We start from the raw sequence: 26,457 nt of genomic DNA on the forward strand, positions 1-26,457 counted from the left end.
TACCTCTTTGCATAAGGTATTATAGTCACCAACAGTAACAAGGAGGGGGGGGGGGGGGAGGGGGGGGGGGGTTAGAGTGCAATGACTAAAGAAAAAAAAAATTAAAAGCACATGCAATCAGCTAAATGAGTGAATTAGATTCAGATTTTGTAAGGACTCCAACTTCATTTATGAGAATTTAGCAATGTGACTCAAAGATGACACAATATCCGTTCAATTCTATCTAAGTTGGTACTTGAAAGTGCTAAAAAGCTCTAACACTTCCCATTCACCATATTAATTAACCAAAACTAGCTCTTTGATTAACCCTAACCTTATTAACCTAATCTAAACAAGCTCTTAGAATTAGATTATAAGATTGCATGAAGTTTTATGTGAATGTTCCCAACAACACCTAATACTCCTCATAAGCTCGGGAGTGTAAAAGTGTATGAATAAGATTTACACTAAATTCATGCAATAAAGATCAATTTAATGCTTGTTACTTGTTCAATTTCACAAAACAATTATGGATTTTGTAAAAGAGATAACTTGAATGACCTAACCCTAATTCAAATGGCCAATAAGAATCACAATTAGAATCAAACATTCGATTGAAGAAAAATCAAATTAATTAGATAGAAATTAAGAACAAACATCATGTCATATGATTGAATTCACTACCAAGAAGTCAAAACATGAAATTGGAGAAACTAGGGTTCTAGCCACACATGGCTAGAACAAGATCACAAGAATAAAAGATGGAATTAAAGTGCAATTACAACTTACAAATACTAGAAATAATGTTTCCAAATGATTGCTAATCAAACCCTTGCAATAACCTTTGAAAATCCTCCTCCAAATGTGCTCTGATATGTTGTGTGTTTGTAAAAATGGCCCTTAACCCATAATATGAAAGATAGGAAAAACTGCCAAAAGTTGGTTTCTGGGTCGAACACGGCTCGTGTTGGACTTAGAGTAAATCTGACACGGCCCGTGTTCAGCATGGTCAACAACTCACATTTTGGTCAACACGGCCGATGTTGGACATAGAGTAAATCTGATACGGCCCGTGTTCCCCTCTGACTCCGAATCCAAACTTGGTTTTTCCAACTTTTTTGTTCTTCGCCCGATGATCCCGAAATTTTCACCAATGCTTCCCGACACTTCCTAAAGCACCTTCCAACCTCTGGTTTACCTGAAAAAGACATGAAAATGTGCAAATAAGGTTGTTCTAGAGACTAACATGAAATAGGATGAAATGCAAGACAAATGAAGGACAAGTATGCTAAATAGATGCATGAACTAGGACTAAAAGGTGTGCAAAAAGGTGCACAAATTGCACCTAACAATAATCTTTGTTTATGTGTTTATTGATGGACCATACATTTATAAAACAGATACACTATAATGGATAATCTTGATAATACATTTGTTCCCTCAAGTGATTTTAATTTAGTCTTAACAACCGACGTTTCTGCTGCTGTACCTTCTGATACTTTTGAAACCCCTCAATTTACGCGACGAAGACGGGGAGGTCCTCCTCGCTGAAGAGGTCATCCTATAACTTTTAGTGTTGCTACCATCAATTCCCCAAGACGACGTTATGGTAGGCCCCTTTCCGTTTTCTCTCCCCCGTCAGTTGATGGGAATTCTCGCCTGCCTTCTCAAGCAAGCATGATTTTGTCAACAAGTTTGTCTATTTATTTTCGTTACTCTTTTGGTCAGGTTAAGCAAAAATTTGTAACATGTATGTGATTTTTATTTTATTAGCTTCTTATGTTAACAATGTTGAGAGTTGTGGTTCCAACCAACACCTTAGATATTTTTTCTTCACATACCGTTGTTGATAATGACATAAATGCAATACATTTCCCTAGATTGAGTAACTCAGTTCTTCTAGTTACAACAAATAATTATGTTTCACATTCGACCATGCCAACATATACTTCGGCCAAGACTAGAAGTTCTGCTCCTCCCGATGTTTCTCAAAGTATACACTTAAAACTTAATACTCGAATACTTATGAATTTATTATCTGTGTTGCAATATAGCGTCATTTCCTTAACGTTACTTAATTTTCAATTATTGTCCTTTAGGCCTTATGCTGTCATATTGGGATTTTGGTGATGCAAGTCATGGTATAAGGATCAAACTATTAAAATAGCTTCTCCATCGAATCCTAAATTCTCCATATGCTGTCTTCAGAGAAAACATTAAGATTGTAAATTTAATGTTTTCGTTCACTTCGACTAGAGAAAAAAATTCATATGACCTTTAATAATGGAAGAGGTTCATATAGATATCATTTGAATGGACATAATCATCATAAAATTGGAAGTTTGTTTCCTACCCATGATGATGGTCGTCCAAGATTTGACCAATTGTATATTTATGATACTAAAAATGAGGTCGAAAATCGATTTTATGCCTTACGTCAACAGACAATGAGATCGACACCGATAATGAGATCGAGACCGACGATGAGATCGACATTAGAACAGGCCATTCTTCGATGCTTGGTTGAAGAACTCATTCATATTCTAGATGAGAGTAACTCATTGGTCAAAGCATTTAGGATGGCTAAAGATAGGTTCCATGACTCATCGATGCAGCTAATGAAACTTCGTTTAATTGGTCAATGTAACAAATATGGTAGGCAATATAATCTACCGATTTCATCTGAAGTTGCTGCTTTGATTCCAAGTGATGGTAACCCTATAGATTCCCGTGATGTACTTACTGAAGCGTGTGGTACCGAAAGTGTGAATAGGATATCTGAACTTCATCCCTCTTTCATAGCGTTGGAGTATCCGTTACTTTTTCCATATGGAGAAGATGGGTTTCATTTAAATATCCCTCTAACAATAAATTCTATGACAAACAAAAGAAATAATGTTAGTTTAAGGGAACACTATTGTTTTCATTTACAATTTTAGAAGAGCGAAGGTAAAACTCTCCACAAATCAGGTCGTTTGCTTATACATATGTTGTTGATGCGTATGTTGCAGTGATCGAAAACAACTTAGATTGGTATAGGAGAAACCAAAATATAATTCGTTCAGATTTGTATAACGGTTTGGAGGATAGTTTATGCAGGTGAGAAAGAAATGTTGCACATGTTGGTAGACATGTTATACTGCCATCATCATTTACAGGTGGTCTGAGACATATGATACGACAATATTAGGATGCAATGGCCATATGTCGTTAGACTGGAACTTCATATCTCTTCATTACGATGACATGCAACCCAAGATGGCCTAAGGTTGAGTGACATCTTGAACAAACTATACTTGGTCAACCAACTACTGATAGACCTGACATTGTTGCACACATGTTCAAGATTAAGCTCGATGAGTTGATGAATGATATTAGAAGAAAACATCATTTCTGTCAAACAAAAGCCGAAATATTTTTGAAGTTATTTACACAATTGAGTTTCAAAAACGAGGGTTGCCACATTGTCATTGCCTTATGTTTCTTCATGGTCCTGATAAAACCTCTACAACCGACAGGATTGATTAATTTCTATCTGCAGAGTTGCCTTCTGAGGAAAATGAACCCGTTGCATATGAAGCTGTTTGTACTCACATGATGCATGACCCTTGCGGTCACCTTAATCATTCAAGCACATGTAAGCAAAATGGACAATGTTCAAAAGGATATCCAAAGGGATATTATGATGCAACTTTATGAGAGGTAATAGGAGGCCCTGCTACAGAAGGTCTAACAATGGAGCAAAACCTAAAGTTAATCAGCATGATATTATGCTTGATAATTGTTATGTCGTTCCACATAACGTAAATCCTCTAGTCAAATACGGGTGTCATATCGACACTGAGTATTGTAACCATGGTAATGTTGGATCTATATGCCCAAGGATCATTATGGAGTGATAATGCTAATAATATATGATCTTATAGGGTCAAATCTTTATCAAGTTGGCACATTTTGTATATTTATTATTAATATGATAATTAATAAATAATATCAATTCTTGTATTTTAATTAGGGAATAATTATTATTTTGTGAAAATAGCCTTTGGACTAGTTGGATTCTTTTGTCTTTTACCTAATGGCAAAGTTTATATCGTATAAACTTGGAGTTTATAAAAAATAAAGAATCTTACTTTTTAAAAGGCATAATGACGGTGTGGGAGGTTGCTTTTCAACCTTCCACATTTTGTCTCCCATGCTTCTAAAGGCTACCATTATATTATATTATTTTAATGGTTTTGCCTTACTTTTTATGGGCTATATACGAGGTGCATGAGGCTTGCATTTTAGCAAGAGTGAAGCTCTTCTTTTTCCTCTCTTTTCTCTCTAGAACTACGGGTTCTTCTTCTCTTCTTCCTCTCTTTCTTTTAAAGTTAGTTTGGTGTTTAGAAGACCTCTTGAGTTGTTCCCTTTAGTTGTTAATTGAGTTAAGTACTTAAACGCTTTAGATACTTAAGAATACAAAGGAACTAGCATTCCAAGTGCCTTACTCTTGATGATGGATACTTGTAGAGAAGATCATACACTTTGATCTTTTGTTATCTTCATCAACACCCCAAAACCAAGTGGGTTCAAAGGCTTCAAAGGTTATCTCTAAAACATCATATGGTTGGTTTTATTTTATTCTAACCTCTATAAATGGATCCATGATGGTTTGGTTTTGTTATGAACAAAAGATAAACTTTTTATTTTAAAGTCTTTTGTTGTCGGTTTTTGTGAAAAACAAACTTTTATTTCGTATCAAAACTCAATAGTTGTATCAGAGCCATATTTTATATGTTAGAATGATTTTTTTTATGTTTGATAATCTTTGGTTTTTGGAAAACAAGCATGCATTTCTTTTGGTTAAGAAAAATCCATATTTGTCTTTTTTGGCAACATGTGGGTTAAAATTGTTTATTTTTATATATAACAATTTTTCATGCATTTTGGTTATATAAAAGTTGTCATAGAAAAAACAAAGAGTTGTTTATTATAATATTTTATATATTGTTGTGTACAAACAAGCCATTTTGACCTTTGTGTTGTGTTTGGTTGATATTTATTACTAGACATGGCTTGGTTTCTATACATTATAATACATGCTTGTGATGTTTATTTTATTTTAAATACATGTTATGTTTTATGTATGAAAATGTTTTTTACATGTCAAATAACATTTTTTCATAAGATAATATCACTTGTAGTTAGTAAAAAATATTTAAAAGATAACATAAGATATTTATTGTAAAATTTATAAATACCAAACTTCAAAATATTTTAAATAGTTTAAAATATGTTTAAACTTTGTATAAATTCCATGCCTTTATAATAAGTAATGATTTTTTTATTAAAAATACTAAAATTAGTTTATGGCGTTATAATGACAAATAATAAAACTTGTGATATTGTTGTTTTAAACATAAAGCAAAATGTTGATATTATATTTTATTCATATTAAATGAGATTTAAAATGTAAGTATCATCAACCAAGTTTTGGTTTATAAAAAAATGAATTTTATCATAAGATGCATAAAATTGAGTTTATAAAATAAAATGAGTTTATTCTATCATAAGTATCATCAACCAAGTAAAGTCATAAGTTTTTTATTGTTAAAAGAAGATTAAAAATAGTGATTTTATAACTCATCCAAAACTCCAAGTCTTAAGTATAAAATATAGTTTTATTAAGACTATCACCGATTCTTAAAACCGATCTATGACTAAATTTTAAATACCAGATTTTAGTTTATAGTTGATCGCGATTAATGGCAAATAAATAAAATTTTATTTGGCACCTAAAGAACCTCATAACAAGTGATATGAATATTATAAAGGATACATGAATTGTTGGATGCATGCAATAATAATGAGACCATGTTTTTATAAACTATAATTATAAAATATATAGATAAACCCTTATTTACAAACTTCAAATCTATACAATCCATTTAAAATTCATTTGGGATTTTGGTGCAGTTCATATGGATTTTTGGGTCACCGTATTCATTTGAGTTGCCAAAAATAGCCAAGGTGTTTTCGTATTTGCTTGTGGGAAAAAGTCACATAACCATTTGTGGAATAGAACTCACATGTTTTTTAAATGGATGATTCGATCAATTTATTATGTGATAAATGTCGCCTAAGCATAAGAGTTTTGATGCATAGATGAGATAAACATGCCCAGCTAAACAATGGTTGTTTAGGATCCCATAATCTAGGAGTTACATATCGTATGCAATTAGTAATCGCTACCTACCGAATTTGATTAAGTATATTGGATAAAGGTCGTCTAACCATTTACTTATTTCGTTACATGGATCCTAGACTTTAATAAATTAATGTTTTAAGAAACAATATAAGGTATTTAATTTTTAAAGACTAAATATTGAAAATACTAAATGAAACTTTGTTAAACTCTGTTGATAACCATTAATAATTTTATGCCCCGCAAAATCTCTCTCTTGTTAAGTTTCAAGAGACAGTAACATTTGATGGTTATAATTTCTATAATTGGTATAATATCTTGAGGTTCTACCTTTAAGATAAATAGAAATTATATATGCTGAAAGATCCCATACCTGAATAACATAAGCAAGCCAGTCAGTCTGATCATGATACTTTAATGGAAGTATTATTGTCATGATATTGATGTGTATCACATCATACTAAAGAAATTATCCATGACTTGCAAAAAGTCTTGGATAATTATGAAACATATCAAATGTCTCATCAAGTAAAGCAAATATTCAATCAGAACTTTAAAAATAGCGTCAAGTTTGTTCAAGCATTGAATAAACGGAAGTCAAAGAGTTTTTGCACTCATATAGACTTATAGTTTTGTGTAGGGAAATACAACATAAACCCAGAAATCAAGAAAGGACCAAATGATTAGCGTTGTTTTTATTGTGGAAGAAATTGGACACTAAAAGAGGAATTGCAAGAAGTATGTCTTGGACAAGACATCAGATGGCTATATGATAGAACTATTTATTTTTCCATCATTCACTTGAGTATGTAGTACTTCATGTGACACTAATAATTGATATCATGTGTTGATGATTGGAAGAAATAATCAACTGATTACAAACGAATGGTATTTCGTGTTGAAGATATAACAAGTGTTGTTATAGTCTTTTATTTAAACAATAAATGTATTGTATCTATCGTTATAGGGACATGTAATAGTTGTAATTCATGAATAAATCTAGATTCACTTATCGTTTAATGAATGTTCACATTCATGTTCTGAAACGATCTGTTCAGTGTTAAATAATATTTTCTCATAATGTTATTTATGAAGTAAATCTATATCTTTCATTAAATTAATAGTTCTGGTCATAACACCTATATAATCAAATGATATTTGATCGGAACTTATCTATGTCATAATCATCATGACAATAATAAGAAATACATATACCAACTTCAAAAGGATGGAATTTTTGAAGGAAAATGAGCTTGATTCATTTGATATATGTGAATCCTATTTATATGGGAAGATGATTAATAAGTGTCTTTGTCTATTAGTAGTTAAAGAACAAAAGGCTTGACAAAGAGTTATAAATAAGTTATGTATGTAATCTTTTTCTATCCATAAAGGACTCTCAGAGAGTAATCTTTTCGAAAGCCACATGACATGGTTTTGAGCAAGTCCTAGTGCAAATGTTTTTGAACTAGATAACATGATTGTATTCCATATGCTGATGCAATCAGATTAATCATATATATCAGGCCAAACGAGTCGTATGCTTAGAGCATGTCGAATGATACCAATATAATCTAAAAACAAGTCATTGTGTGACTTATAGTAACACTCTAAAGTACTTGTGAAAACTAGAGAAATATTCCTAATCGGCAAAGTATTTGAAATAAAGCTATGTTTAAAGTTGTTACACATGTGCTAAATTTTCATATAGATTGAGATGACACTCAATTACAATTGGGCGTATCCTCATTATGAATGAAGAGATAGCTACATGGATAGTGGTTCCATGTAGATTTTAATTATAGTTACACATCAGAGTTAGAGTACCTCGTGGTTTGGAGAACCACATACAAAGATGCTTAATGTATAGTTCATTATGAGTATGAGTAATCCCATTACGCAAGTATTGGTATCTAAGTCATATTCAAGCATATAATTTATTCTTAATAGTTTTTCCTTATATATGAATTATATATAAAAAGTAAAAATGATTGTATTCGCAAGGTTTACACAAATCAAGTTTCTCAAATCTACTTAACAAAGCTGCTTCATTATCTAAAGCATGAAAGTCAAGCTGGTGCTATAGAGCATTGTTGATACAAGTAGATGTATTTGATTAAGATTTAGTATTTGGATATTGGATCAATAAAGAAAAATATATTGTAATGAATGATATATTGGATAGGAGTCTTTCATTAAATAATTGTTGTGTTTGATATTCTCATGTTTAAATCCTTCAATAACTAGGTTATTCTAGATGTCCATAGTCGTTGATAGTTGCGGATTCTCATGGAGATGAGAATGTAAAAGAGCTGCTACCAACTTCATAGATACTTGATTAGGAGAGTAAGTATTGGACTTGACCCGCATCAAAACCACTTTACGGATTGTAGTCAAGAGTGATGTTTTGATCAAGGTTGTATCTTTTTAATCTTAGATGTGAGATACATATTTAGGACTTGAGGCGTAGGGATTGTTGTGCTTGACATGGTTCAACGTTGTTTTGTAAAAGGCAATCATAAAGGCGATTGTTGGGTATGAAATGAAATGCATTGATAGGCATATGTAGTCAAGATGATCTTTGTATTCTTAGACATGAGATACATATTTAGGACTTGAAGTGTAGGGATTGTTGTGCTTAGACATGTTTCAACACTGTTTTGTAAAGGGCAGTCATAAAGGCCATCTTTGGGTATAACATGAAATGCATTAATAAGCGTATGTAGTCAAGATAGGTTTGTACCTCTTATTCATTGAGAGCATGACATGTAAGGCCTTAGGTAAAGTTAAACAGTAAATGAGATTAATCGCGATCCATATCTCATGTTCGAGATGATGTCTGAGACAAAGGAACAATTGTTATCACACCTTTTGTAACAATTGTAGCTTAGAGCTCTTGGAATTGGTTATTGATGAAATAACACCCTTCATATGTTGTTAGGGGCAGTAGCCCGTTGCTAGACATCAGCTACTGTCTATGTCAGTCTATAATGAATCTTGTACAAGTGGGAGATTATTGGATTTATATGCCCAAGAATCATTATGGAGTGATATTGCTAATAATATATGATCCTATAAGGTCATACCTTTATCAAGTTGTCGCATTTCATATATTTATTATTAATATGATTATTAATAAATAATATCAATTCTTGTATTTTAATTTGGGAATAATTATTGTTTTGTGAAAATAATAATTATATGAGTTATTACTAGTTATTATTTCATCTGGTATGAATTAATAAGTCATGCACAACATTTTAGACTAGTTGGATTCTTTTGTCTTTTACCTAAAGACAAAGTTTATATTTTATAAACTTGGAGTTTATAAAAAATAAAGAATCTTACTTTTTAAAAGGCATAATGATGGTGTGGGAGGTTGCTTTTCAACCTTCCACATTTTGTCTCACATGCTTCTAAGGGCTACCATTACTTTAGATTATTTTAATGGTTAGGCCTTAGAGGGACATGAGGCTTTCATTTTAGCAAGAGTGAAGCTCTTCTTGTTCCTCTATTTTCTCTCTAGAACCGTGGGTTCTTCTTCTCTTATTCCTCTCTCTCTCTCTCTCTCTCTCTCTCTCTCTCTCTCTCTCTTTTGAAGTTAATTTGGTGTTTAGAAGACCTCTTGATTTGTTCCCTTTAGTGCTTAATTGAGTTATGCACTTAAAGGCTTTAGACACTCAAGAATACAAGAAGGAATTAGCATTCCAAGTGCCTTACTCTTGATGTGGATACTTGTAGAGAAGATCACACATTTTGATCTTTTGTTATCTCCGTCAACACCCCAAAACCATGTGGGTTCAGAGGCTTCAAAGGTTATCTCTAAAACATCCTATGGTTGGTTTTATTTCATTCTAACCTCTATAAATGGATCCATGATGGTTTGGTATTGTTATTAACAAAAAATAAACTTTTTGTTTTTAAAGTCTTCCGTTGCCGATTTTTGTGAAAAACAAACATTTATTTCGTATCAAAACTCAACAGGTAACTTGGTTAAATATCTTTTTAATTATTTGAATAAAGGTCATGATCATGCTTATTTTTTTTATAAGGTCCAAATAGAACACTATCATTTGTATCGATGTAGCAACATGAAGATGAGATTGAAGAATACATCAATTGTCGTTACATTTCAATATCTGAATTATGCTGGAAATTATTGGGATTTGAGATGCATTATCGTTTAGTTGCAGTAGAAAGACTGTCATTTCATGAGAAAAAAACTATAATAGAGTTTATTTTAGAGATGAGGATGATATTGCAGATGTTGTTGAAAGGACTACAATTTCAATGTCCAAGTTTACTGAATGGATGACAACAAATCGGTTGTATTCAGAAGCTTGTAATTTAACATATGTAGACTTTCTGTCACACCCCCAAACCAAGGATGGCGGAAACGTCCGGGGGTGGAGGACTTCATGTAGAGTATCACAACAAAGAGTATAATAGTGCTCAAAGTAAATACAACCAACACAAATATAATTGAAAACGTTACATCAAAGCACATGTTTACATGATTCCCATCAATTACATTATAATACAAAATGAACTGTTTGACGATTTATCGTCCCATCCTCAAAACGTTGTTGATTTCCTGTTTTCACTGAATTCCTGAGAATACAAGTAGTTTTGAAAAGTGTCAACACAAGGGTTGGTGAGTTCATAAGAAATTTCGTTGGAAAAGTAAATCGTTTTCCTTGTAAAAGCGTTACAATATGCATCCAGAAAATCCGATATTTTCTTTAAAATCTGCGTAATGTAGTCTTATGACTGAAGACCAAAATGTATAAGTAACCTTTCTTATTAATTAGAAAATGTTATGTACTTAAATGGACATGGACGCGTTTCAATTAAATGAAATTTCTGTATGTTCTCATGTTCGTTAATACTTTATATATATGTAGTCCTAAATTAGAGGACCGAGAAATAACAAGTATTGACCATACTTAAAAGTATAAATGTGGTTTCAAATGATGTGTAGTCGTAACTACCAAAACCAAAAGTGTACAGTAATATCTGTACTCATAGAGATAAAAAGTGATTTTTAAATCGACATAAAACTCATTTAGGTTTTAAAAATAAAATCCCGTAAACTTATGGATTGTTATATCCCTATGTGGGTCGCTATAATCATACTATGACTATGTGAACCTGCCACGACGTTCTCAGTGTCGCGAGAAATAAAATGACATTTGTCACCCGTAGACCTGCAGGTCCAACTGTAGCTAGCAGCAAGGTGTGGGGTGTCAAACCCAATATAGATCTATATACAAGTATCACGTTCTCCCTCAAGGAGATTCTGATTATAACTACCAGGAATTATATCCCGCACTTGGACGTACGGGGAGAGAGAGAGAGAGTCTCACAATATAGGTTAACAAGTTTACGTGAAATGTGTGTGAATATAAATCTTTCTTGTATGAATGTACCCTTTTTGTACGAGTGTGTTGAGTGATGTATCATAAACTATACCTATTATAATTTATCTAAAATGTATGTAATATGTATGAATTCTTTTATAGAAATGTATTAGTGTTATGAATTTATCAAACTATACTTTTTATAGTTTAATATACGTGTTCTAAAATGAATGAAATATATTTATTATGAATGACTTAGTTTCAGTTCATGATGATAAACTAACAAAGAAACACATTCAATAATTAGAGCTTATGATTATACACTTTGCTCAACATATTACAAAGTGTTATGATATTTACATGCTGTTGGCTAAATTTAGCAATTCTGCCCTGTTTTGGAAAAATCATAGAAAAATCATACGAAATCGAAAACTAGATCCATAAATTCTGAGAGTTCAAAAAATGTGTCTAGTTTACTCATAATTTTTATCATGATTTTTAATGACCTCCAACTTGGGTGAAAAAGTCCACAATCACAGACTGGTCCGGATTGTTGTTTGAAATGATAGGCAGTTTTGTAAAAATCACCATAAATTGTAGAAAAATCGTATCGAGATGTGCAAGTAGTCATTTTAAAGCTACAAACTTGAACTATTTGCACCTTATACAGTTTTGAAAACAAAAATGTTTAAGATGCCCAAAACAGTCCGTGAATGGAGTTGAACTTTTCTGATGAAGGCTGTTAGAAAAATTTAGTTATGTTCTTAGTGTTTTAACTTGTATTCCCCCCCTGAAAACTTGAGAAAACATAAAAATGTAGGGGTATGAACTCACCTTGAGTGATTTCAGTAGATAAGTGTTGAAGAAGAGAAGTGTTCAACCCAAGAACACTTGAAGAATCACTTGAAGATTCGAAGCTCTAACGCTAATATGATGGAGTTTGTGTAAGATATTCATGATTTGAGTAGAATGAAGTGAAATAATCATAAGGAGGATGAATTATACTTACTAAGAGTGGAAGAACACTTGAAGATCAGCCTTGAATCTCGAAATTGGAGTGGGAAAAGTTTGAGAGAAAAGTGGTGTTTGATACTTAGTGAAATGAGGGCAAATGAGAGAAATGAGGAGAGAGGATGTTTGTTCCAGCTCTAAAAACGTGGGAATGAGTGTAATTTGAGTGTAAGGGACATTGAAGTGACCTAGGTAAGGTGGGGAGGTGTGGTTAGTCAAAGAGTGGGTGTGGGGTGGTTGCTTGTGACATTGGATAAGGCAAAGTCAACACTCCACCTTAAATAAATCCCCCATTAGATCTTTATTATTTAAATAATGATTTTCATCAAAATATGTTTAAATTATGAATATTTAGAGTTTATTATGTTAAAATATAATTTCTGGAGAAAATCCCGCTTTAAAATCACGAAAAACGGGCTTAAAATGTTAAAAATATCAAAAATGGGCTAAAAGTGACAATTTCCCGAAGTCTAGCTGAGGTTCGGCATTCTGGTGCTGAACCGAGAGAAAGGGAGGCAGAAACCGAGAGGGAAGAAGAAGGAGGGAAGGAACCGAGAGGGGAGAAGAGAGAACAGAGGGGCGCGAGTAGAGACAGAGCGAGAGAAGGGAAGAGACAGAGAGGCGGGTAGAGACAGAGCGAGGAGCGAGCGACAGAGACAGAGCGAGAGAAGGGAAGAGACAGAGAGGCGGAACAGATGAGGCGACCGAGAACCGAGGCTCGGTCCTCGCGCCCTTAGCCAACAGAGGCTCGGTTCGGAGATAGAAGGCGAGAAGTCAAAAAAACCGAATGAACTGTAGTGAACAGTACCTTCGGTTCGGTTCGGTTCAGCAGCCTTCTTCATCAGGAGGGTTCGGTTCCTAAGAGGGGTTTCGGTTCCTAAGATCCGTTTTTCGCGTTTTCGCCCCGTTTTAAGCCGTTTTTGACCCGGTTAAGGGCCGGAATGACCCGAATGATTCTAAAAAGTTACGGGAACTATTTGAGGGAGATTTAGGAGAGATTTCTCATACTTGGAGAGATTTGGGAGAGATTTGACATTCTTGGAGAGATTTCTCATACACAGAGATATTTGCGAGAGTTTTCACATACTTGGAGAGATTTGGGAGAGATTTGACATTCTTGGAGAGATTTCTCATACAGAGAGATATTTGAGAGAGATTTCACATACTTGGAGAGATTTGGGAGAGATTTGGCATTCTTGGAGAGATTTCTCATACAGAGAGATATTTGAGAGAGATTTCACATACTTAGAGGGATTTGGGAGAGATTCGACATTCTTGGAGATATTTCTAATACAGAGAGATATTTGAGAGAGATTTCACATACTTGGAGAGATTTGGGAGAGATTTGACATAGAGAGAGAGATAGAGTGAAAACGATTGAGAGAGGATCCATGTGTGACAATTGTGAGTGTCTGGCATCGCAATGCATGGTTCGTAAACCCTGTTAAGCCTTGTTTAAGGATCTTACACACTCCCGATGAGTATGCATCATTGTTTTATCGGGTTGGCTCGCCACGTACTACAGTTTTAGGTTAACGAGATCTAGATGTTCGCACTTTTTGTTTTATGATTTCTCATTAGAATAGAAGTTATGTAGAAGTTTCATAGTGTGAATTTTAGTACTCATGGGCAAATTGAGTCAAACGGTTTGACTTGCTGACTTTAGTTGACTTTGACTTGACCAAAATTTGACGGTTGTCACATCATCCCCCCGTTAGAGGGAATTTCGTCCCGGAATTTGAATTTAGGCAAGGAGTAGGCATGAATAATCAAGCCGAGAAGTGAGGATACTTCCTAATCGACTGACTCACGCGCTCCCATGTGACTCTAGGTCCTTGGTTAGTATTCCAACGAACTTTCACTAATGGGAAGTGGCGTTGTTTCATCCGCTTGACCTCGATCCATGGTCACCATGGTTCTTCTAAGAAGGTGAGGCTCTTGTGGAACTCGATCTCGTCGAGGGGAATTGCAAGAGACTCATCGGATAGATTCTTCTTGTAAATTTGGGACGTGTTGGGTAGGGTGTACTTTACTAAGCTCGCGGGAGTAGATTGAAGTAGCGAGTTACAGGGCTGATTCTGACAAGAATCTCGAAAGACACAATTATTTGGGGTATTGGCTTTCCATGCTTTCCGAAGCGTACTAAGCCTTCCCAGAGTGAGTGTTTCTAGAGGAATTCGGTCGGTTATACCGGAGTTCTAAAGGTTTCTTCTTCTTGTTTCTCTTCCTGTCAAGAGTTGCTCCCTTTAGGGTCAAAGTTGGGAGGGGGTTCGTATTTTTCGAGAAGTTCCGAAGGAGTTAAGACGGTAGGTCAGCGAGACCCAGAATCTTGGCGTATTTCTGCTAACGCCTTCGGTGCTGACTGTTTCTCAACGGTTTTGATCAATTGAAAGGGTCCTTATGAATTTCCACCTTGGTAACGATGTGTCTTGAGAATTGAACTCCTCAATTCCAAAACTCGTATCTAGAGAACTTCGGGTAATACTTCTCTGATCGTATTTCTTCCGTGGTTTGTTGTAGCTGCTCTCCTTGGTTTCCTTCTTACTACGAGGGTAGATAAGTAAGTCATTTGTAATGACGATGATGAACTGATCCTAGCAAGAAGGGTATATCCTATTTATTACGTTCATGAATCCAATGAGTGGGTCTGGTCCTATTCGAGGGTTATCACAATGAACTTTCAACATCTTCATCGAAATTGGAGGATTGTTCTCGGATATCCTTCTTCCATACTCGTGACTGGTGATATTCAGATCTCAGGCCCAATTCCTGAAGGGTACCTCGTTTCTTGAGGTTGGTCGGCCTATTCGTCAATGCGAGGTAGATAGTAAAGGTTTCTACTAGAGATGTTGTCGGGGCCTCTGAAATCGATGGAATTGTGAGCAATTTGTCTTTCTAATTTGAAGAATAAGACGAGAGCTTTTCAGGGTGAGAAACTTGGTTCTTCAATTTCATTGTTGAGTAGTTCGACAGGTTTGACCTGACAGCTCTTGTAGCTCGGTAGGAAGTATGTGGGTTTGGTTTACGCGACTAGGCCTTTTTGAATGGTAGGACATTCACTCGTCCTTCTGGGCAACCTTAGCCCGAAGCTCATGGCAGGACTCGTACTCTATCTGTCCCAAGCTTCTATGCTTGAATCTTGTCTGCTACATGCGCGACAATCCCGAAGGTCTCCCGTATATACATGTGATAAGGCTTCGGGAAGTATGACACTCCTCTGGTTCGTGTTTTGGAGTTCCACAACAAGAGATGACCCAAAGGTCCGTGTTGGGTGTTTATGAGAGACGATAGTTTCGATATTCAGGGGTTAGGCGAAAAGCCCTTTTGTAGTCGTTTAAATCAGGAAGACGGGGGCAATATCAATCAAAATTGGAATATGACAACACTATCTTTTTAGATAACATGAGATAAGTTGTATTCAAAGGAAGAGATCACTAGAGTGATAGAGTGTCCTGTATTTCTTTTCTGTGTGTTCCGTTTTGTTTGATGTTATGATTATTGTAGATGATTCCTACCACAGTGTCTAGCACTGGTAGTGGGTGTGTTTTCGATAGCCAGTAATGATACTTGATATCATGATTCCTGACAGGTCTCCTTACGATCGAGCGGTATATGATTGTCGTATGTAAATTGACATCGTGAAATTTGTCGAGTGGGTGACCCCACTCAACCCCTAATACTATACATGGAATCGGAGTCAAGATGGAATTTTCTATTTCAAGACTTAAGTATTTTGATTTTAAATTAACCCCGATGTATGGACAAGGTCATTACAACTTACAGGTAATGCTCCTAGGGTCACATATGAATGTCTTTGGTTTGATTTGTATGAGAGAGAAAATATTTTAGCTACTTTTTAGAAGGAAGGTTACCTTAGTAAGCGTACCAAATTCATTACAAACATATAGTACTTAAACGTATTGTTGTTGGGAACATTACAAAAGTCCTAACATGGTTCCCTTGCTGCTCCTGTTGGTGTGTTCATCACATTCCCCCTGTTCCTTCGTCGTTCTTCTCAGTTGGACATTCTCTCTTGAAGTGTCCCGTTTCACCGCATAGGTAGCATACTGGGCCTACCTTGGTACAGTTGATTGAAGGGAGGTGATGGGCCGAGGCCCTACAAAAATGAACGGTATGCCCTTTCCTGTTGCAGTTTTTACAGTGCATCTCCCGGCAAGCCCCATGGTGATGAAAGCCACATTTGTTGCACTTTGGGAGTGATCCCTCATATGGTCTGGCAGACATTTGGGTGGTAGACCCCGAGGCTAGTGTCGAGGCATGCATCATGACTGCTGTTGTAATGGTAGGGGCGGCCCTAGGTTGTTGTCTTTTAGTGTATCCTTTAGATTGGTGACGCTCTTTCATGTCCCAAAACTTTCTCTTCTTGTTCGTAGGTTCGTGGCCTGAGGTATTTTTGTTGGTAGGTACCCATTGGTGTCCCTGATTGTTACCATGATTTGTATTGTTAGTATCGCTTCCACCCTTGTTGATGTTGTTAGTATTGAAATGCACCATGACGGCTGCCACGGCTGCCGTGACTACAGCTTGAAAAGTAGCAGCGTCTATCTGAAGTGTTGGCGCCTTGCTAGTTGGTTTGTTGCCTCTTGGTGAAGTCATAGCTCTGTTTCATGACGAAAAACGTCTTCGTTAGTGGAAATGATTGTCTTAAGTGCATCCTTACAATTTATATTTACGCATATAAATTTCTGCACATTACTGTATTATCCTTAGTGTTTCTGCTAACGCCCCCGAGATGGAGTTATGGCAGTAGGTAGGAGTGGGTTTCATACGGACGTTAAGCTTTACTCCTCTTAGAATCATGTTTGTCCAAACAATCTTGGCTGAGGAATTTTGAGGGGATCCGGTGCATTAGTGCTAGTATGATCGCATCCATAGGTCTATGAAGAAGAAACTTCTCAACAAATGCTTAAAGGTGAGACGATAACGAGTTTCTAGGATGTCTATATGTCACGAGTTTTCTAACTAAGTTTATCTCATATCGATTTGTATCAAAGTTCGGTTGTTTAGGGTGTTCTGAAAACAATTTATAACGAGATTCTTTGTATAATAAACTCATGTATTTTAGTAGTTCTGTATCCAAGTGAAACCTTATACTTGACCCAAGCTAGGTCCTTATCACGACCTATTGATGTATGCTTAGTTATATAATTAAGGCTAGATAGTCCTTCGAGTCTGTTAGGTACATCCTAAACCCATCTTGTTAATATGACTCTAGAAATCATGGTTTCAGTGAAAATTTTGACCTCGATGCAAGTCTACTTCACATTTGAGCATGGGTGGGCTCTGATAGTAGATAGATTTCTTGATTAGTATGGTCACTTAATTTGTAGTGTCGTGATTTTACTTACAATAGAGTAGCACCAACGCATACTTATGAAGCTAATTTACCAGGTCTGGTGAGCGGCATGTACTCTACTTACGATGATCCATCTCTTGTGATGCCTAAGGCAAGGTCGATGCAATTTTGTAGCTTTGCCAATCAACGCTTGGCTACAATCATCCTTTCTTTGAATGATGTGTGTCCTACCCTGTTACTCTCTTTCCACTTCACGAGTGGCGATACAGTCCTAAAAAGAGAGTTGGTCTCGGGAATAGTAGTATAATTCTGAGTCACCGATACATGAGATGGTGGGGTCTATAGTAGTGCGCAGTTTTCTGAACTCAGATTGTAGTCTTCTTGTTTTAATCCCCGATGATCGCAATCCGCCGGGTCTTTGCTGGGAGGGTTCTGTCCGTCAGTCCCCCGTGGTTGAGGTCATAGCACCCTCGTTGGTCTCCACATGGTGGTTGTTTTCATTGTTGTCGACATTCAACCCTCAATCACGATTGCCCAACGGTTCACGGGTTCGTTATAGTCGAAACGGTTCACGGAACCCTTGCTATGCATGGAGGATTGATTACCTCCGGTCCCGCTTATGATTCTTCTCATAATCATTCACCATTCCTCGAGTTCGGATTAGGAAAGTAAGGGTCGTCCAGTAAGTAGGATTTTCCTATGCCGTATTTGCGAGAATAGAGGTGGAGGAGATAAGTACTATGCGTCTAACTCTATTATCAATTACTTATAGGGGGGTAATCCTTATTAGTTACTTCTATAATGACATAGTGCATACTAATTACGTATAACAAGATACGATAGACCTTTGAATAAGTGATCCCACTCTAGGTCCACATCCAAACAAGGAAAAGGAAGTAAAGTAATGACCACAAATTCTAAGTCTATAATTTCTAAGTTATATATAACCTTAAGTATCCACTTAGGGACTATAGACCTATTATTAAGGATCTATTTAGTTTTCATATAAGTTATGATATTACAAAATACTCCTATAGTATTTTAAACTCATGTTCTATTCTAATGTTCTCATTGTGGTAGTGTTGGTAAGTTTTAGACTTGTTGCCATATCACAACTATTCTTGGGCATGTGCTAATCATTCCTCGGACCAGCATAGTTGATCAGGCTATGCCACTCCCAGGACTGACCATACATCCCCGAGCTTACCTGTGATATTCAACAATCATTACTTTTGTTTTGTTCTAGAGTGGTGCTGACCTTAATATGTATGTATGCATGTATACCTTTAATAAGAAACTATTTATTTCTAAAAGTATAGTTGTTTTGAAACTTTAAATCAGAGACTTAGTCCCAATGCATTTATAGTTTGTATATCTTATGTGGTTTGATATACTGAGTTCACTATAAACAATGCTCTGATACCAATCTGTTACACCCCCAAACCAAGGATGGCGGAAACGTCCGGGGGTGGAGGACTTCATGTAGAGTATCACAACAAAGAGTATAATAGTGCTCAAAGTAAATACAACCAACACAAATATAATTGAAAACATTACATCAAAGCACATGTTTACATGATTCCCATCAATTACATTATAATACAAAATGAACTGTTTGACGATTTATCGTCCCATCCTCAAAACGTTGTTGATTTCCTGTTTTCACTGAATTCCTGATAATACAAGTAGTTTTGAAAAGTGTCAACACAAGGGTTGGTGAGTTCATAAGAAATTTCGTTGGAAAAGTAAATCGTTTTCCTTGTAAAAGCGTTACAATATGCATCCAGAAAATCCGATATTTTCTTTAAAATCTGCGTAATGTAGTCTTATGACTGAAGACCAAAATGTATAAGTAACCTTTCTTATTAATTAGAAAATGTTATGTACTTAAATGGACATGGACGCGTTTCAATTAAATGAAATTTCTGTATGTTCTCATGTTCGTTAATACTTTATATATATGTAGTCCTAACTTAGAGGACCGAGAAATAACAAGTATTGACCATACTTAAAAGTATAAATGTGGTTTCAAATGATGTGTAGTCGTAACTACCAAAACCAAAAGTGTACAGTAATATCTGTACTCATAGAGATAAAAAGTGATTTTTAAATCGACATAAAACTCATTTAGGTTTTAAAAATAAAATCCCGTAAACTTATGGATTGTTATATCCCTATGTGGGTCGCTATAATCATACTATGACTATGTGAACCTGCCACGACGTTCTCAGTGTCGCGAGAAATAAAATGACATTTGTCACCCGTAGACCTGCAGGTCCAACTGTAGCTAGCAGCAAGGTGTGGGGTGTCAAACCCAATATAGATCTATATACAAGTATCACGTTCTCCCTCAAGGAGATTCTGATTATAACTACCAGGAATTATATCCCGCACTTGGACGTACGGGGAGAGAGAGAGAGAGTCTCACAATATAGGTTAACAAGTTTACGTGAAATGTGTGTGAATATAAATCTTTCTTGTATGAATGTACCCTTTTTGTACGAGTGTGTTGAGTGATGTATCATAAACTATACCTATTATAATTTATCTAAAATGTATGTAATATGTATGAATTCTTTTATAGAAATGTATTAGTGTTATGAATTTATCAAACTATACTTTTTATAGTTTAATATACGTGTTCTAAAATGAATGAAATATATTTATTATGAATGACTTAGTTTCAGTTCATGATGATAAACTAACAAAGAAACACATTCAATAATTAGAGCTTATGATTATACACTTTGCTCAACATATTACAAAGTGTTATGATATTTACATGCTGTTGGCTAAATTTAGCAATTCTGCCCTGTTTTGGAAAAATCATAGAAAAATCATACGAAGTCGAAAACTAGATCCATAAATTCTGAGAGTTCACAAAATGTGTCTAGTTTACTCATAATTTTTATCATGATTTTTAATGACCTCCAACTTGGGTGAAAAAGTCCACAATCACAGACTGGTCCGGATTGTTGTTTGAAATGATAGGCAGTTTTGTAAAAATCACCATAAATTGTAGAAAAATCGTATCGAGATGTGCAAGTAGTCATTTTAAAGCTACAAACTTGAACTATTTGCACCTTATACAGTTTTGAAAACAAAAATGTTTAAGATGCCCAAAACAGTCCGTGAATGGAGTTGAACTTTTCTGATGAAGGCTGTTAGAAAAATTTAGTTATGTTCTTAGTGTTTTAACTTGTATTCCCCCCCTGAAAACTTGAGAAAACATAAAAATGTAGGGGTATGAACTCACCTTGAGTGATTTCAGTAGATAAGTGTTGAAGAAGAGAAGTGTTCAACCCAAGAACACTTGAAGAATCACTTGAAGATTCGAAGCTCTAACGCTAATATGATGGAGTTTGTGTAAGATATTCATGATTTGAGTAGAATGAAGTGAAATAATCATAAGGAGGATGAATTATACTTACTAAGAGTGGAAGAACACTTGAAGATCAGCCTTGAATCTCGAAATTGGAGTGGGAAAAGTTTGAGAGAAAAGTGGTGTTTGATACTTAGTGAAATGAGGGCAAATGAGAGAAATGAGGAGAGAGGATGTTTGTTCCAGCTCTAAAAACGTGGGAATGAGTGTAATTTGAGTGTAAGGGACATTGAAGTGACCTAGGTAAGGTGGGGAGGTGTGGTTAGTCAAAGAGTGGGTGTGGGGTGGTTGCTTGTGACATTGGATAAGACAAAGTCAACACTCCACCTTAAATAAATCCCCCATTAGATCTTTATTATTTAAATAATGATTTTCATCAAAATATGTTTAAATTATGAATATTTAGAGTTTATTATGTTAAAATATAATTTCTGGAGAAAATCCCGCTTTAAAATCACGAAAAACGGGCTTAAAATGTTAAAAATATCAAAAATGGGCTAAAAGTGACAATTTCCCGAAGTCTAGCTGAGGTTCGGCATTCTGGTGCTGAACCGAGAGAAAGGGAGGCAGAAACCGAGAGGGAAGAAGAAGGAGGGAAGGAACCGAGAGGGGAGAAGAGAGAACAGAGGGGCGCGAGTAGAGACAGAGCGAGAGAAGGGAAGAGACAGAGAGGCGGGTAGAGACAGAGCGAGGAGCGAGCGACAGAGACAGAGCGAGAGAAGGGAAGAGACAGAGAGGCGGAACAGATGAGGCGACCGAGAACCGAGGCTCGGTCCTCGCGCCCTTAGCCAACAGAGGCTCGGTTCGGAGATAGAAGGCGAGAAGTCAAAAAAACCGAATGAACTGTAGTGAACAGTAGTAAACAGTACCTTCGGTTCGGTTCGGTTCAGCAGCCTTCTTCATCAGGAGGGTTCGGTTCCTAAGAGGGGTTTCGGTTCCTAAGATCCGTTTTTCGCGTTTTCGCCCCGTTTTAAGCCGTTTTTGACCCGGTTAAGGGCCGGAATGACCCGAATGATTCTAAAAAGTTACGGGAACTATTTGAGGGAGATTTAGGAGAGATTTCTTATACTTGGAGAGATTTGGGAGAGATTTGACATTCTTGGAGAGATTTCTCATACACAGAGATATTTGCGAGAGTTTTCACATACTTGGAGAGATTTGGGAGAGATTTGACATTCTTGGAGAGATTTCTCATACAGAGAGATATTTGAGAGAGATTTCACATACTTGGAGAGATTTGGGAGAGATTTGGCATTCTTGGAGAGATTTCTCATACAGAGAGATATTTGAGAGAGATTTCACATACTTAGAGGGATTTGGGAGAGATTCGACATTCTTGGAGATATTTCTAATACAGAGAGATATTTGAGAGAGATTTCACATACTTGGAGAGATTTGGGAGAGATTTGACATAGAGAGAGAGATAGAGTGAAAACGATTGAGAGAGGATCCATGTGTGACAATTGTGAGTGTCTAGCATCGCAATGCATGGTTCGTAAACCCTGTTAAGCCTTGTTTAAGGATCTTACACACTCCCGATGAGTATGCATCATTGTTTTATCGGGTTGGCTCGCCACGTACTACAGTTTTAGGTTAACGAGATCTAGATGTTCGCACTTTTTGTTTTATGATTTCTCATTAGAATAGAAGTTATGTAGAAGTTTCATAGTGTGAATTTTAGTACTCATGGGCAAATTGAGTCAAACGGTTTGACTTGCTGACTTTAGTTGACTTTGACTTGACCAAAATTTGACGGTTGTCACACTTTCCAACAAAATTTACATGGCATCAAAAGGATAACGAATAGAGGCCATGAAATGGCTACGTTGTTATTGGACGAATATATTTTATATATCCATTTGAGGGCGAAAAGTATTATTTTCGAATGCTACTAAATGACGTACGTGGTCCCGTTAGCTTTAAAGATATCCGTACTGTTGATGGTGGTTAGTATCCAACCTATATGTCCATATGAAAAGCATTGAGGTTATTAGGAGATGATATTGAATGGCTTGAATATATTCAAGAAGCATCACAATTCAGTTAGGACATTAACTCCGAAAATTATTCGTAATAATTTAATTATTCTGTACCATTATTGATCAAGCACAGTTCTTTTGGGGTTATTTTCCCTTTGTATCAGAAGATGTTGCTTATAATCAACATAGATTACTCCAGAACGAAGAACGTTGTTTTCAAATGAGGAATTGGTAAACTACACTCTGCTCCATATAGATGATGTTTTAAAGGGTAATGGTATATCATAGTTGATTTCCCAAATCTACCTCAGATAGACCATCACTTGCTGAATATTAGTTCAAATAGGTTGATTGGGGAGCATGCATACAATGTGAAATAAGAAAGATTGCATTTTGATGCTTTATACATTGCTTTTAATATGAAACAAAACGAGGTTTATACTACTATAATGAATGTTGTTACTGAAAAAAAAGGAGGATTTTTTTTGTATCCGGTTGCGGAGGGACTGGGAAAACGTACTTGTGGATATCACTAATTGATTCTATTCGTTCCCAGGGAAAGATTTTATTGGTTTTTGAGTCTTCTGGCATTGCTTCTCTGTTATTTCCTGGCAGGTGTACAACGCACTCCATGTTAAATATTCCTATAGATCCTGATCACAACTCATGATGTTGAATAGACATTGGCACAAATCTTGCAGAGTTGATTAATGTCGATGGGCTTATTATATGGGATGAAGCTCCATCATAACATCGATATTGTTTTGAATCTGTTGATCGCACATTTCGTGATGTTTGTTTGTATTATTTTCCTTGTTCTAAAAATCAGCTTTTCAGGGGGGGGGGGGGAGAGAGAGAGAGATTTTAGTACTTGGTGCTGACTTTCAGCAAATCTTGCCCATCATTCCACATGGATCACATTGCAATGTCGTTGGAGCTGCTATCAATAACTCATGTACTCTCTGGAATGCATGTATTGTTTTTTTCTTGACAACTAACATGTATTTGCATGATCCAACCATCATCACTGGTGTTGAATTGATATGCATGCGTGAATTTAATACATGGCGTCTTGACATGGGGGCTGGTAAGATTCCTACAATTGCAGTTGAAGGCGAAGATGATGCTACATAGATCACTATACTTGATGACCTTCAGATTCCTATTGCTGACAGTCCTATTTAGGCAATGTTATCCAATATATTCATTGATATTCTAAATAGACTTAGCGACTTCTGTTATTTAAAGGAAAGATGCATTCTTTTCCTGAAAAATGACAAGGTTGATAACATAAATTTACATGTTCTTGAAAGTAAGCCAGTCGGCATGCATGAAATGTTAAGTGCTGATGATATATGTGCGACTACGGATGACTTTAAAGAAATGCAAATTATGTACCAACTGAATTTTTTAACACGTTGCGGTTCCCAGGTGTTCGAAACCATATATTATACCTAAAAGTCAATGCACCAATCATATTGTTACATAATTTGAATTTGCAAAAAGGGTTGTGCAATAGGAGTCGGTTAGTGGTCATGTAAATCAGTCAGAGGGTTCTTGAAGCAGTTATTGTTACTGGAACTCGTGTTGGAGAGAAAGTTCTAACTAGAAGGGTTGATATGATTCCAAATGATATATCATTTCCTTTTAGATTTAAAAGAAGATAGTTTCTAGTAAAAGTTTGCTTCACTATGAAAATAAACAAAATTCAAGGCCAAACTTTTAATCATGTTTGTGTGTACTTGTCTCAATCGGTTTTTGCTCATTGTCAGCTTTATGTGGCGACATCTAATGTAACCTCTTATGATGGACTTCGATTTTACATTGGCAACAACGAAAAGTGTGCCAACAACTTAACAACAACTTTTGTGTATAAAGTAGTCTTTCATAACTTATCTCTATATTGAAATGTCAACATTGATCTAATGAAGTGTTTGTGTACAAAGAAGTCTTTTCAATCGTTTAATAAATCAGGGAGCTCAAATTGGCTGAAAACGAATTTTCCTTTCAGGATAAGCCACTCAAGGTATGGACTTGATTGTTTGGTGGTTGGAAAGAAGGGCAAATTGGTCTGCATTTCTTCCAAATATTATGATAAATCGAAGGGGCAATATTGAAGTGGAAGCTTTGTTTTCCAAGTTATATATAAGGAATAACATTATACTTTATATATTTTGACTTGAGTTAAATAGATATAATAATAAACACCATATTTTATGGTATTGTTATGATCACATTGTATATTTTGTTTACCTTTCTTGGCTTTTGTATGCTCGATGTAATGCTAATAGTTTGATTTTACTATCTTTTAGAGCATGATACTTTCATTTGTTTCCAATATACATAATCACAGTTATATCATTCATATAAAGTTCTTTAATGATTTTGGACCATTTTACCCCCCCCCCCCCCCCCCCATGCATTATTTTTTATATTTGCACCATTTTACCCCTCCTCCCCTATTTGTATTGATATTGAAATGTTTTTGTGTTGTTGTATGTTGTCTGATCCACACTTTCAATCATCTTTTGAAGCCATTAAAGTGCTTAATAGTTTAAGCATTTGCTCATGAAAGAAGTTGTTGGAATATAAGGGTCCATGTCTGTAAAATTTAACAGCTCAAATGTTTACTTTGCAATAATGGTAATTATTAAACATATCTATAGGGGTGGGGAGTGGGGGGGGGGGGGGGGGGGGGCATAATGGTCATTCAACAATTGGTATATTTTAAACAATGTATAAATAGGGTTGAAGGCAAAATGGTAATTCTTCTTTGAAAATAATAGCATTGTACTTATAATAATTGTTTTTTTATACCAATCACTTTCTTTTATAACATTTTATCTTTAATTTTTTTACTATGCTATTTTACTTCGCAAAATATAGTTTCAATGATTTTTTTTTATTATACCATCAGTCTCGATCAGTTATTACACTTTACCTGATTTCCCAATCGTTAATGTTGCTTTCAAAGAATTACTATAGAAAATTTCTTTTATAACTATTTATAAAGATTTTATACGTTACTAAAATATCATATTTAATAGGCAGGATGGGGACATTGGAAATTACATACTCCTATGATCGAGTGTATGATGTGAGTGTTTTAGGGGTAATTTTGTCCTACATTTTTATTTTTAACTGAATATGTAATGAATAATCATTTTATAGATATTATTCAAAATTTAACTGAATATATTTGCATGAATGATCATTTGACAAGTGATAATCAAAATATAAGT

This window comes from Lactuca saligna, chromosome 4, assembly GCF_052625555.1.
Source record: "Lactuca saligna cultivar CGN05327 chromosome 4, ASM5262555v1, whole genome shotgun sequence".
In the NCBI taxonomy this organism is placed as follows: Eukaryota; Viridiplantae; Streptophyta; class Magnoliopsida; order Asterales; family Asteraceae; genus Lactuca; species Lactuca saligna.